This window comes from Dryobates pubescens, chromosome 18 (assembly GCF_014839835.1).
Source record: "Dryobates pubescens isolate bDryPub1 chromosome 18, bDryPub1.pri, whole genome shotgun sequence".
Taxonomy (NCBI): Eukaryota; Metazoa; Chordata; class Aves; order Piciformes; family Picidae; genus Dryobates; species Dryobates pubescens.
Genome location: NC_071629.1, coordinates 2138182 through 2152010, shown reverse-complemented (window position 1 = coordinate 2152010; position 13829 = coordinate 2138182). Strand labels below are relative to the sequence as shown.

Below are 13829 nucleotides of genomic sequence, written 5' to 3'. Positions count from 1 at the left end.
ATTTCTTCTTGAAGAAGACTCAGTATCCTACCATCTGTGCTGTCTTTGCATGACCCTGTGTGTGAGTAGATTTTAATTGAACTGCCTTAAAGCCCAGGAGAAAGCAATGATCCTGAGATGCTCAGCACTGCTCTTGTGCCCTGTGTCAATAAACTTGCTGAATTTTGTGCGGAGCCACCGGAAGAAGACAAAAGTCAAACTGAAGCCTTTTCAGAAAGTACAACTCCAGCAATTACACAGATCTGTAAATATTCAGGCCTTGCTGGTGCTAATGTTGACAAGTGATGGTCTGTGTTTGTCTGTCTGGACACAGATGGTTTTGGTTACTATATCGTGAGTTTATACATCAAAACCAAAATCTAGTCAAGCTCCTGCTATCGTGCATGAGTACCAAAGAGTAGACTGGAAGAGCATTGCCTCCTCAGGCTCAATCCTGTCTAGTTTTTCTTTGCACTTCTACATAGATGACAAAACAGTGAGCCTTGAGCCCCCTCCTAGTGTTGGCACCTTCCAACAGGAAGGGATGGGGACGGTGTGAAACCAACCTTTCTGGAGAGGGGAAGGGACTGAACTGGTGTAGTTTATACAACTAATCCAATATATGGATGTGTGAGAGAGACTGTTCATTTTTTTATAGGGATTGTGTCCCAGTTTAAACCTTTCTGCTGTTCCAGGAAATATTTTTATTGAAGAATAGCAAAAATAGCAGGGACAGCACCAAGTGAGGTAGCTAATTGCGTTTGGATATTCTGTCAGGATATTGGATGTCTGACACAAAGGGGCCTCTCTACATATATTTATTTTTTAGTGGTTAGATGATGTCTTTATACTTTACTCTTTATCTTGAAAGTAAGAAAAAGCTGTAGAAGCCTGAGAAGGGCATGAGTTGCTGAGCCAGGAGGTCTGTCCTGTCTGAAAGCGAGGGCCATCCCTCTCCATGGCTGTGCTGGTACCTTCACTCCGTTGGTGACACATGGAAGTTAGTGGAGGGCATACTCCTCATTTGATGACATTATTATTAACTGTCCTTTTCTCCAGATACTTGCTTGATGTTCCTTTGTCTTCATTTAACAGGTTCCTTTCAAGAACAAGAGGGTTACATTTTAAGTAGTTACAGCTAGGAAAATTAGTAAGGAATTGTAGCAATACTTTAGTAACCAGAAAGAAAAGGAAGTGTGCCTAAGCAGCACAAGGCAGAAGAGCAGCAAATGTCACATAGAAGATATTAGACATTAAGTGAAAGAGTAGAAACTGAAATCTCCAGAAAGAACAAAAGTTTTGGAGAGTCATGGAGTCAAATGTCTGTCCTCTTCCCTTTCCCTTCCCAAGCATGTGACCACATTCTGCTTTTATGGACTGCACGCTCGTGAGCCAAGTGCTTTGGTGGTGCTCTCTCCAAAGCCCGGAGCTGAGACAGTTCACTGCTCTGTTGTGTGGATGCACATGCCATAGCTGCTGCTCTTGTCTCCAGTCTGGCCGCTTCTGTGGCACCTTAGATTCACCTGAAGGATGGGACTACAGCAAAGTGTTGATGTTTCCTGCAACACATAACTTTTTATTAGAAGAGCAGCTATAGCTAACTGAGACAGGAAACCCAAGAGAAGCTGGAGCTAAAGTGTCATCTTTTAAACTCAAGCAGAGAGTAATGTGGTGTGGGTAATGGCAGCATGTACCTTAGGATATATTTAGAGGAATGAAATTAATTTTAGAAAGTGCTTTGCTTAATTATGAAGAATATAAACTGCTTTAATGTAAAATTAAAAGTGCATCTGAGAACTAGAACCAGCAGCTGGTGAAACTAGCAGCGAATGACAAACTGTGATAGCAGCAGGCTTCGAGGTGGGAGATGCTGAATTGACCCAAGGAAAAAAAAATGGGGGCAACATTAAATTTGACTTTCCCTGTTGCCATACCTCAGCTGCAATATCTTACACCAAGTTAAACATGCTGTGGGCTTTCAGATCTTAGATTTGCTGCTAAGAAGTTGCTGGAGAGTGTATGGAATGATGGGCTGTTTGTTTGTGGTCTGTGCATCTGAACTGTTAGAGTATTAGCTAGCATAGCTGCTCAGGGATTAATAAATGTATGAATAAGAGCAATGGACTTAGAGTGTTGTGGCTGAAGCCACTGGATAAGAGAATATTTCTGAACTGCTCTAGCAGTTATGTGGGAGACACTGAGGAGTTACAGCAAGAGAAATGAAGCTGGGAGAGTACCCACCTCTTCTGATGTGGTGAGACATTTTGAAGTTGATAGAAAGATCTGTCAGGTCACTGGAGTGTATCCACACAAGCAATGTTCTGTTATTATATTAGAAGCAAATGAGGCAACTTGCAGTAAAAACTACATTTAGCCATGAAAGAATTTGTAGCAAAATTGTCCAGATGGTTTATCTTAACCCTGACAGCAAAATATGTTAACCAGATCAGAAATGTAGACCTCAGTGATACAGGAGGGACTGTTTGGAGCAATGCTTCTGGGGTTTACTTTTAATAAACCTGAAATTTCAAAACCAGCATTTGATATATACAGGTTGGAAACAGTTGCAAGCATAACTCATGCAAGGTTACTGACTTAGAGTAATCCTTTCTAAAAGTAAACTGAAGATAGCTTTGAAGCATCAAACTGTGGTATTTCATTAGCAGTATTTATAGAGTAAGGAAAGAATGGCAGGCCTGGAAATTCTTCACCAAGTTGCTACAGCAAAGCAGCAGTCCCAAAAGAGCCACAGTGAATTAGATCTAGGTACAATTTTAAACTGTAGAGGCACCAGTCAAACAGCTGAAAACACACGTGAAACACAGAGATAAAAATGGGGAAGAGAAGGGATGTGATAGCCAGTAATGGAATAAGAATGTAAGGGATATACGTAAGGTTAGGAGATCTGACCTCACTTAGGATATTGTTTTTGTTCTGGTTACCATATTCTTTAAAGATGTAACATTTGAAAAGGGGAATTTGATTGACCTTATGACTAAAGATAGGAACTCTGAAGAGAGGCTAAAATCATGAATTTCTATAACCTTTAAAGAGCAAAGGTTGAAAGGCATTTAATTGAAAAATATAAAATCTCCTGAATTATATATCAATACATAACTCTATTTCTTTTATCTCAGGAATTATTATAAAAGGAAGACTATATGTCAGTTGAGGAGCAGCCTCCTTGTGCTTGCTCCTCTTGCCTTTCTCTTCCAAGCACAAGGTCTTCAGAGACACAAAGCAGGCAGAGTTCCCTTTCGCTTCTTAAATGACCAAAGCTGGTTTGGGAAAATACAAAAATGTGTCAATAAATGAACGTGAGGAGGGAAAAAAAAAAAAAGCCCTGGAAAGTCTGAGATTACTCAGAACTTCCTTTCCCATCCCCTCTCTACAAACAAGAGCAATTCTGTTGAAGACAGTTGCACCGAGGTAACACACGGGTGTAAGTAAAGGCAAAATCAAAGCCCAAGTGTTTGCAAGCGCACAGACCAGCAGCAGCTACTGACTCCCTGCCCAAGCGCTTCTGCCTGTGTGCTGTTACCATACAGCAGCAGACACTTCCCTAATGTCCAGCTTTTTCACACTGTGCTGCAATTTCATACTCTTTTCCAGTCTTCAGAGACTCAAACCTGAGACATTAAACTTAACCTACCTACTAAGAGTTGTTTCACAAAGCCGTTGCTGCATGCAAGCACATAATCCCTCCCATACTGAACTGTTCCCTCTGCTAGTCTCTTTAAGATGCTAATTCAAAACTTTGTATTTCAAACAACACTAAATGGCTCTGGATTATCCACCTGTGCTCTTGAATCCATCTGTCACTGCTGACCACTGACCATAGACGTGTAGAGCCCAGAGAACACGATGATGGGCCAGGCAGCACCTGGAGAACTCTAGGCTGTGAAGTAGCAAAATAACTATTCAGTGTACTCCAGTTTGCTCGAAACTGCATTCTTTCAGCTGCTGGAGTCTGGTTCTTGGGACACATGCACAGTGTGCAGTAGGCTCTGCACCAACTGCTTGGTGTAACTGAAGTAAAGCCAACATATATTAAGAACAACCACTCTATTTTTATAAAATGATTACATTGTGCTCAGAAGAGAACATGGCAAATCCTTTACTTCTTTGTGAAGCACAAGAATTTGCCTTTTCTGCTTGTAAGATCACTCAAGATCTCGTTGCTTGTTCTGGTTGAGGAAGTAAGATTTGGGTGCAGAAAGGTAGGATCTTTTGTAGGATCTTTTGAGTATTTAAAAGATACTGCTCCAGTCCTGTAGTATTAAACTCTGTTCTCCACTTAGCAGTATGCTTCCCATGACCTGGCATGTTTTTATTGCCATCTCATTCCAGTCACTCCTGTTCATTAGTGAACTTAAGCTTTTGTCACCTGCAGCCCACTAAAGCAACAGCTGCTGGGACAGTAGCTTCAGCTTTGTTCTGCCTTTTAAAGGAAGATGGTGCAGTGTCAGCAGTGTACACACCAAGGATCCACACTGACCACAGGACTCCTCCTGTCTGCTCTGCAGCTCTTTGCCTTCCATTTAAGATAACTCAGAGATCCCTGAGAGTTAATACAGCACCTCCAGGTTATTAACTGTAACTCACAGAACGTTACATTATTATGCTACACATGGCTAAGGAATTTTAGTATTCACAGGATTATGGTAATTAAGTCTTCCTTCACTTTGGGTGATGTGACACTTGCTTGACTATAATGTCACTCCACTTAAAGTCTGTGTAAACAACATTATCTTAGTCACTCTGCATTACATTTCCAACTGTGAGCAAAATTACAAGGTCAAAGTGGACAAGAGTGTAGGTAATCCCAAGGAAATATCATGTAAATGACTAGCTCAAGGTTCAAGCTGGGTTTTCAAGGGTGGTAAAAGGCTTATGTATGACACCAATATTTTAGTGATGTGTTGCAGAAGGTATCATTGGCAAAATGCATTTCTATTTGTAGGGGCATTTAGTTGGTCAGCACACTGCAAACTTTTTAAAGTAAAGCCTCAACTTCCAAAGGTATACAGGATGTAAAAGAGAACTGATTTTGAACAAAAGGCTATATGAAACTAGCAGAATATTAATTAACTCTTTAAGTGACAGATGCAAACAAAGAAATATATTCCAGCGACATCATTAACATAACACAATAAAATCTCCATTAAACTGTCACTCAGAGATGGGGAAAAAATAACCTCATTGTTACAACCAATTTTCTTAATTCACTTAGCTGAATTTACCTTTGAATATCAAACAAGAAAGCATTTACAGCCCTCTTTTGTGATTTCCCTTGTTAGACAAATGCATGACCAAATCTTTTTCCCTGTAAGAAGAGTACAGCAAAGTCCCTGCACACAGACATTTCTCAGATACATATACTTCAAAAAGAATACTGCCAAGGGACAAACTGACACTTCATGTGGCAGTGCCAGCTAAGAGGCTGGTAGTGAAGTTCCCAGCTATAGCAGCAGACTGCCTTTGATACTGGTGGCTGAGAATGAGACAAGCATCAAAGATTTCAAAGGCAGTGTGGCCAGCAGATGGAGAGAGGTGATTCTGCCACTTTGCTGTGCTCTGGTGAGACCTCACCTGGAGTGCTGCGTCCAGCTCTGGAGCACTCAACACAGGAAGGAAATGGACCAAATGGAGAGGGTTCAGAAGAGGGCCACAAACCTGATCAGGATGCTGGAACAGCTCTGCTGTGAGGACAGCATGAACATGAAATGAAGTCCATAATCCAAGCAGTGGCCTGCCAGGCTGCCTTCTTCTTCCGAAGGTCAAACTACAACCATCTGCAGTTTTCACTGGCAAATCAAGGAAGAAGTTGTGACGTTGTTCACTGTCGATTGTCATATGGTACATATTTAAACTCAAACAAGTGTTAATAGTCACTGCTCCCTTAAATTGTCATTCAAGTGATTCTGTCACTTCTGATATGGTCAACCTCACAATTCTATGATTACACCCTATAGATTTAGAGCAGCTTAGGCTGGAAGAGACCTCAGAGCTCATCTACTGCAAGCTCCCTACCACGGGCAGGGACACGTCTCAACTAGACTCAGCTGCTCAAGGCCTCATCCAACCTGGCCTTGGACACCCGCAAGCAGGAGGCATCCCCAGCCTGCCTGGGCAACCTGTGCAAAGCAGGACACTCTTCTCATCCTTAGCACTAAGAAGTTGTTCTCTAGTTTCTGTATCACAGCAGTATTGTTGACTTGCTAGCATGCGATCTCTCTCTTGCTGCAGTTTGTCTATTCCTCCTGCAAATGGAAGGAGGACAGTTGGACATTTCATTCTTTCTAGATGCAACACTTGAAACTCTTTTTCCCCCTTCTCTTTGCATTCCAGATACTCAGAGATGAGAGTTCTGTTACGCTATCAGACATATTTGTTAATAGGAAAGTAACTTGAGTGGTTAACATAACAGAAGCTGATTTGCCCTGCCAGTATGCATTTTTGCAGAATAAACAAAGCCTGTTATCTGAGATTTTATTTATAAGGATCTGTGTAAGTGATCTGAGATCCCCCCTTGTTTGCCTGTCCTGCCCTAGACCTCAACACATAATCTCACTGTACTGCTGCCCTTTTGACATCTGCTTGCCCTTTCCATCAGCATCCATCCAAAAGCATATTTGTCTAAAAAGGAAACAATTAAATTCCAATCTCATACAGAAAACCTTTACTTTTCAAAGAAAACACACTGAAGAAGTCACAAAGTCATGGGTGATGGGGAGCCCTCACTAAATCAGAACCATAAGTCATTAGGCCAAATTCAGCTCCTGCCAAAGTAGACACCAAGTGACTGATCTGGATGGTATTTTCCCTGTTTGAATTAGTAATATTATATGCACTTGGCTTTTATTTGTTTTTCTGTTAGATCCTGTAGTAAAACTATGTTATAATGTAAGTGATCAGTATCATTTGCATGCAACATAAATACCAAGTGTGATGGGTGAACACTGAAGTATTTCAAATATAGAATGATCTGCTGGTTAAAACTGGCTGTGCCAGTGGGCTGCGACGACTGAATTCCATGAAACTCCCTAATCAGGGGCATAATGGAGTTACATTCTTTTAATGTGGGTTTGATAGGGAAGCAGCCTCTGTGTCTTGTCTTCAAATCTCTTCATGCTGATGAATGCACTGAAGGAAGCGTTGCCACCAGTGGCACAGTGTGAGGCTATCCTGCAGCAGCCAGGTAATCATTACACAGTGCAAACCCTGCCGTTCTGATTAACAGGATGTGCCTTTGACCAATCCTTTGGCCAATACATTCTTACTGTCAAGACCATTAAACTCTCTTTCATGAATTTCCAGTTTCTGGTTCTCAAAATATCAGGAGAAAATAAAATATAGCTACACACATGTATGTCTGTGTTGGAAGCTGGAGGACACAGCACAGTGAAGTTCAGCAAGGAGTTTCACAAGTCAGCATGTAAAGTACAATTACCATCCTGTTTTGCTTCTGTAAGAGATGTTTAATTGTACTTTAGGGGCAAAATATCAAGTAACTCTGCTTGGAAAGATAAGAGTGTTAACTTTAATACATCTATTTCATTACAAGTAACACCACTTTACTGTAAAATACAAAGACTGGCAAGTGCAAAAGGGTCAAGAGGATTGACAGTAAGCTTGCAAGCCTAAGTATGCTGGGTCAGAGAACTCCAGAGACTGAAATACTAGAATGGTAGCAAATCTGTTCTCCATCATAAACCATTCTAGCAGTTATCAGTGTCTTTCAAAAAAGACAATTTAAAATGTTGTATTCTTAAATCCTTTTCCCATTCTTCCTGAATCTAAAATTATAGAAAACAAATTTAACTTAAAGATCATAAGCAAGGCTGCAAGAGTTGGCAGCAAGCGAAACAGCATCATTCACACAAGGGACCGAAATAAAAATCCACATTCATTATTCAGGCTGCTACACAAATCAGCTCAGATCTTCAAGCAGGCACAGTTTTTCCTCTGCTGGTCAAGTTTCTAACCATGGCATTGCTGAATTTACTAGCTTTGTCTTCAAGTGGTCTGTGGGTGGTCTCAACTGCCTCCTGTTTCCCTTGAAAGCACAGCAGATTTCATAGCCCCAAGTATATGTGATAATACTGTGGACTACAGACAGAAGTAACAAACTTGCCTATAATCCAAGCACAGCTTTCTTCCTTTGTGTTCCATGATAGGAAATGGGCTGCAAATAATTGCATAAGCAGCTTGCTGCCATTTACAAAACATTTTATAACCGTTTCAGCAGTGCTGAAAAGCATTCACTGATTTTCCTGCTTATTTTAGCAGGTAGTTTTCTTCACTCCAAACTGTTAAAACTGTTACAATTCTTGGAAATCTTGCTTCCACCCTGAGAATTCTCAACTAAATCTTGTGACCTGCAGTGTGCAAAATAGACAAAAATAGGCTTTGGACACTGGTATACACTCTTCCCAGTCATATCAGCTGCAAACAACCCTAGAAAGGCTTTTCTTTTCTGATTACCAACCTTCCTTTCCAGAAGAATACAGGAAACTGCAAATGTTTCCAATTCTTTCCTTTAGAATCTCTGCAGTTTGCCTTCACTGTGTTGTAAGCACATTTTAAACAGCTTAAACAGCTTCTGCTTTTTCGTGTAGGGTACTTTGCTACTGTCTGCAAAGGCAAAATATGTGTCTGCTGATAATTAACTGAGCTACATTTACACTTCTGCTTGTAGCATGTGTTACAGCTACTGATAATACAAAGTTGCTAATGGACTCCTATAAGAAAGCCAAAATTGATGTGAAAGGAACTTGATGAGTCTTAATGCAAATAATACTTTCAGACCCAGCCCATAAAGGCTTCGAAAAGCTTAATGATTTTCTCAGATGTGCTGTAACAACAAAGAATCTCATGGTTCAGTGTCGAGTATCTGCTCGAAGCCAGTGCTCATCACAACTCAAATGACTTGTTCATCATAGATTCCATCAATAATTGTTTCAGTATGTGATCAATGGAGCCCTCATCAAGTATAAATCAAGCTGTGTATTTTCTAATGGGACCTTCAGCATTCTCATGGATCCTATTTGACAATAAGAGTCAATCAATGCACAAGCCGAAGTGATCAGACATCTCTCTCAAAATGGCAGTTATTTACAAATGCAAACCAATCAAAACATCCTAATGCCCTTGGCATAAAACATTTAAATAACCTGACTGCACAGGGGCAGGGGAGAAAGCTAGGGCACAGTGCTAGACTCTGTTAGACCAGCCTTTAAAAGCTGCTCAGCTTGGCCTCAATGAACATGTCTAAATTGTTATACCCAAACATGATGTCAGTGGCAAAACCTCCATGAGAATAAGGGTACAAGAAATCACGTTTATCCAGGATGAAGGGGAATACCAAATGCACCCACCTACAGCACTTCATTTCCTAGAGAAGTTATTGCATTTCTACAAGTTTATGGCAAAGCTAAGGAGATTTGAGTGCTTTCTAGGCATCGCTGGCTGATCAAAGCCTACCAAATTACATGGGAAGAGATACTGCTGCTACTGGAACACCTCTGCTGTGAGGATAGGCTGAGGGAGCTGGGGTTGTTCAGCTTAGAGAAGAGAAGACTCAAGGGGGACCTTAGTGCTGCCTTCCAATACCTGAAGGGATCCTGCAGGAAGACTGCAGAGGGACATTTTGTAAGCGTGTCTAGCGACAGGACTAGGGAAAATGATTTGAAGCTGAGGGAGAGTAGGTTTAGACCGGAGCTTAGGAAGAAGTTCTTCAGTACAAGGGTGGTGAGACTATGGAACATGTTGCCCAGGAAGGCTGTGGATTCTTGCTCCCTGCAGGTTATTTAAGGCCGGGTTGGATGAAGCCTTGAGCAGCCAGGTCTAGTTGAGAGGATAAGAGGAAACAGCCTGAAGTTGTGTGTAGCACATTAGCAAAAGTTTGTTCCCCCAAAGGGTTGTCAAGCCCTGGAATGGGCTGCCTGGGGAGGAGGGGGAGTCCCCATCCCTGTAGGAGTTCCAAAGTTGTGTAGGTGTGGTGCTGAGATGTGGTGACCTGTCAGTGCTGGGTTAACAGTTGAGCTTGGTTGATCTTAAAGGTCTCTTCCAACTGAAATGCTTACATGGTTCTACAATTTGATCTCAGTCCAATACTTCCAGAAACCCTTGATACCTTCAGTGTCCTTTTATGTCCCACTAGAAGGAAAATAGCTATAGTCCTGCTCTCACAGTGTGCAAAAAATGTGTTCTAAGTCTTCTGACATGATTGGTCTGTCCCCAGTGGGCACACTTCAGAAAGGCTGTGAGCAATACTGTAACTCCTGGCACATGCTCAGAGGAATCCTTACAACCCTCTCCGGGTACAGTCAGCACTGGGGGCCGCAGCTTCAGTATCTGAAATGGGAATGGGAAGCTCTGAAAAGCAGAAGTATCATTTCTTTAAACCCTCTCTTTGCCCAAGCTCCTCTTGCAGCCTGTGCGTTGATCGGGGATGTTCCTGCTCGATGGCTGTCGTGGCACAGATTAGTTTTCATGGCTTCGAGCTGACCATATTTCCCTTTGAAATCAGGATGCTGGAGCTTTAACCTTGGCACCGTGGAGACAGAAATCCTGCTGCACGGCCCAGGAGCCGGTGCTGGCAGCGTGGAGCACCTGTGATCACAGGCTGTGGGGCTGGCCGAGGGGCCCCAGGAGTGCGGAGGCTGCAGCTGCTGGGCTGAGCAGCAGTTGGAAGTGCTTCCGCGCTCCCTTGCGCAGAGCCCCCCGAGGCCGCTAAAGGGTTTTAGCTTTCTTTGGATGTATAATTTTTGTTGATTAACAGGAGTTCTGGGAAGAAGCCCTTTTGTAGAACTGATGACAGGGAGGAGCTGCCTGGGGCAGAGGCTGTCAAATGATCTCTTTTGTGACTGTGATAGTGCAAATATCACCAAGGCACCAAGAATCCCTTGGTGCTCCCCGGCAGCGGCGCTGGGTGAACATGAAGCTCTTCCCATCGCCAGAGGTGAATCTTGCAGGTTCTGTCCTTTTTTCGCCATTTCACATTGCAGGGTTCTGGAACACGCAGACTTTAGGATTTCATTCTCTGGAGCCGAAAGGTCAGAGACCATCCCCAGTATCAGGCTCTTGGCTTTTGTCTTTGCTGACTGCCCTAAGTAGGGCTGTTTCAGAAACGTCTGAATAGTTTTTGCCCTTGTGGTTGAGGGCATTTTGAGTCCAGCACGTTTTGGTTTTCCTCACAGAGATTTCACACTCTCTCCTGTATTGTTACAGAACATAGACTGTGGGACAGGGTTTTCTGAACCATCCACCAGTGCTGGTCATAAAGGTGTGAAAGAACGATCTGGGTGCTGGGGATGTGCTAAATGCTGTGTCAGAATAAAGTTCAGTTCAGATTAAATTTGGTCAGATTCCTTAAACGAAGCAGTCGAAGCTTGATGGGAAGGACAGCGTCAGTGGCCTCTGGAGTCTCATCACTTGTGTTTGTTTTGCAGGGGCAGCGTGCAGCACTTTAGTCTCAAATGTTGCTCAGCATGATATGAATTATTCTGCTACGAAACTAACCAGTTTTCCCAACATTTCTTTTTGCAGTCCTATAGAAACCTTCCCAGTCACTTAAAAAGAAATCTGTCTGGAAAAAGAGGATCTAAATGTGTAGTACATTGGTGGCCTGCCTTGCTGGGAGGGGAGTGCGGGGACCAGGCAGGCCAGGCCCAGGGTCGGCGTGGGGTGGGTGACGCCGCATGCCTTGCCTGTGCCCGCCTTGGTTTAAGGGCAGCCACCCTCCCCAACTCCTGCCACTGCAAAACTAATTAGTGAAATTAAGTTGAGAAGGCTGTAAACAAGCGAAGTTGTTATTCATTCCGTACGGCACTACAAATGTGGGAGGACATGTTAAATGATAAATTAGGCATGAACTGCTTTAATCTGTAAGCTGAACATGCTAGCGAAGGGCCTGCATTTGTAATTAGTATTGGGGGCCACAGGAGAGTGGTGCCTCTTTTAAAACAGTGACAGGGAATTGATCAGTTTAGGTTGCTGTGGCAACCAGGAGCCCTCCGCCGCTTTCCCCGCGCTCTCCTATTATGCTGTCCCTGCGTTTAGAAATATATTTATGAACTGTAAAGATAAAGTGCTCAATAATGCAAAGGAGGCTGCCGTGCTCAAATGCCAAAGTGACGGGGGCCAAGTGGGTGCCTGACTACCCGATAACAAGCTTAAGTGTTCCATGGTTGTCATGACATTGCTTTTACAAAGCAAATGATGTCTGCAGGAAAAAAAAAACCCTTAAAATTAGCCCAAAATGCAAATCTCTTTATGAGGCTGTCACCTTCATAATAACAGACAATAATTGATGATTTATGAGATGCCACTATAGCAACCGACTCCTTCGGCACCCTCTGGTTCCTCTTGTACAATAGGCTTGGGCTCCTGTGAAAAAGTTTCCAGCATGAAGCTCAGGAGGTCTTCCACCTTCTTACTCTCTTTGGTCTTACAAAATGAGGTTTGCAAATGTTGCAGGGATTCTCACCATCATCCTACACCTTAAAGGGCTGAAGTCCCTTTAGAGGAGCTGTGTAAATCATGACGGAAATAGGGTGGTTTCAGTCAAAACCTTTTAAAGAAAATAGTTTGTATTTACTGTTCAAGTTGGAATGAAAGCCGGGACACACAGATCTCTCCTGTACGCTTGGCTTTTCAGAGTCCTTTGGCTAATACTTGCATTTAAAAGTAGTGGTTTCATAAGTGAGCCCATTTTTTGCCTGCTGGTGTCTTAAGTTAAACTGACTATGATAGAATAAGTGACCTGTTATTTGGATTGCAATTTCAGGGACCGCAAGAGAAAAGTTTTCATGTAGAAATGCGTATTTTGGTGTCTCATGGTTCATTACATCTGCAGAGTGCTTCAGGAGAAATCAGTGCCTTAATCAAAAGTTTTTAGTCTTCCAGATTGTTGTCTTTTTTTAAGGTCAGGAGAATTAAGGTCTGCAGCCTTGGTTGAAGGTCATACGATGCCAGGAGATATCAGATTATGCAGTAGCATTGTGTTCATGTCCAAAGGCCATATTATTTGGTCTTTCATGGAGGACATGAAACCCCTTATGCCACAGCTCTGCATAACTTTGTAAAACTCAGGTGCCTAAATTGGCTACCTAGAAAGGCCAGTTTAATGTTGAGGGAGGAGAACTGGCAACAGCAGCAACTTCTGCCTAAGATGTTCTGGGTTTTTTTCCCCCACAATTCCTTCCCTTCTCCTTGCCATTAATAAATGTCCTTTTTATTTCAGTTCTCTTTTAAAAACATACTGGAGTAGTAGGAAAAATCCATTGATTAGAAAAAGCATTTTTAGAGTAATATGTTAATTCTGAGCCCTTAAGATACATATTCAGACAGCCATTCCAAGAAAAGGAACAGAAAGTTGTTTCAATAAAGACTTAATGATCTTTCCCATTCTTTTTTTTACTTTGTTAAATCTGACAATTAGAACTGTCAGTTCCAGGAACTGATTTCTGGCAGAATAATATCTTTCAGTCATTCTACCTGCTATTTAGAGAAAAAAGGACTAAATAAATGGAAACTCTTTATGTTGTCCCTGGTTATAGCTGGGCATTTGTAGTTTGATAATTTTTCCCACTGTTTAACTATTTTCATAACTTCTCATAGAATAGTTTTTATAGGATTCATTTATTTATGTGTTTATATATGTGAGGGGGGAAAAAGATGATTTCTCTAGGATTAAAACAAATAAACGTGGTGGTCCTGTTCCTCCACGTGCCACCATGGCTGTGTTGTCTTTGCATCCTAACCTCTAACTTCAGCAGAACTTGCTCCTGTTCTCTTTCTCTGCTGCTGGCTGCTCCAGACAGAAATTCCCCATAACATCTTGG

General features: G+C 42.2%; 1 protein-coding gene across 2 annotated transcripts in view; it reads left to right on the top strand.

Annotated features, from left to right (window-relative positions):
• DACH2 (dachshund family transcription factor 2) overlaps positions 1-13829 on the top strand; it is a 266714-nt gene that overhangs the window by 77916 nt on the left and 174969 nt on the right. The window lies entirely within an intron of this gene.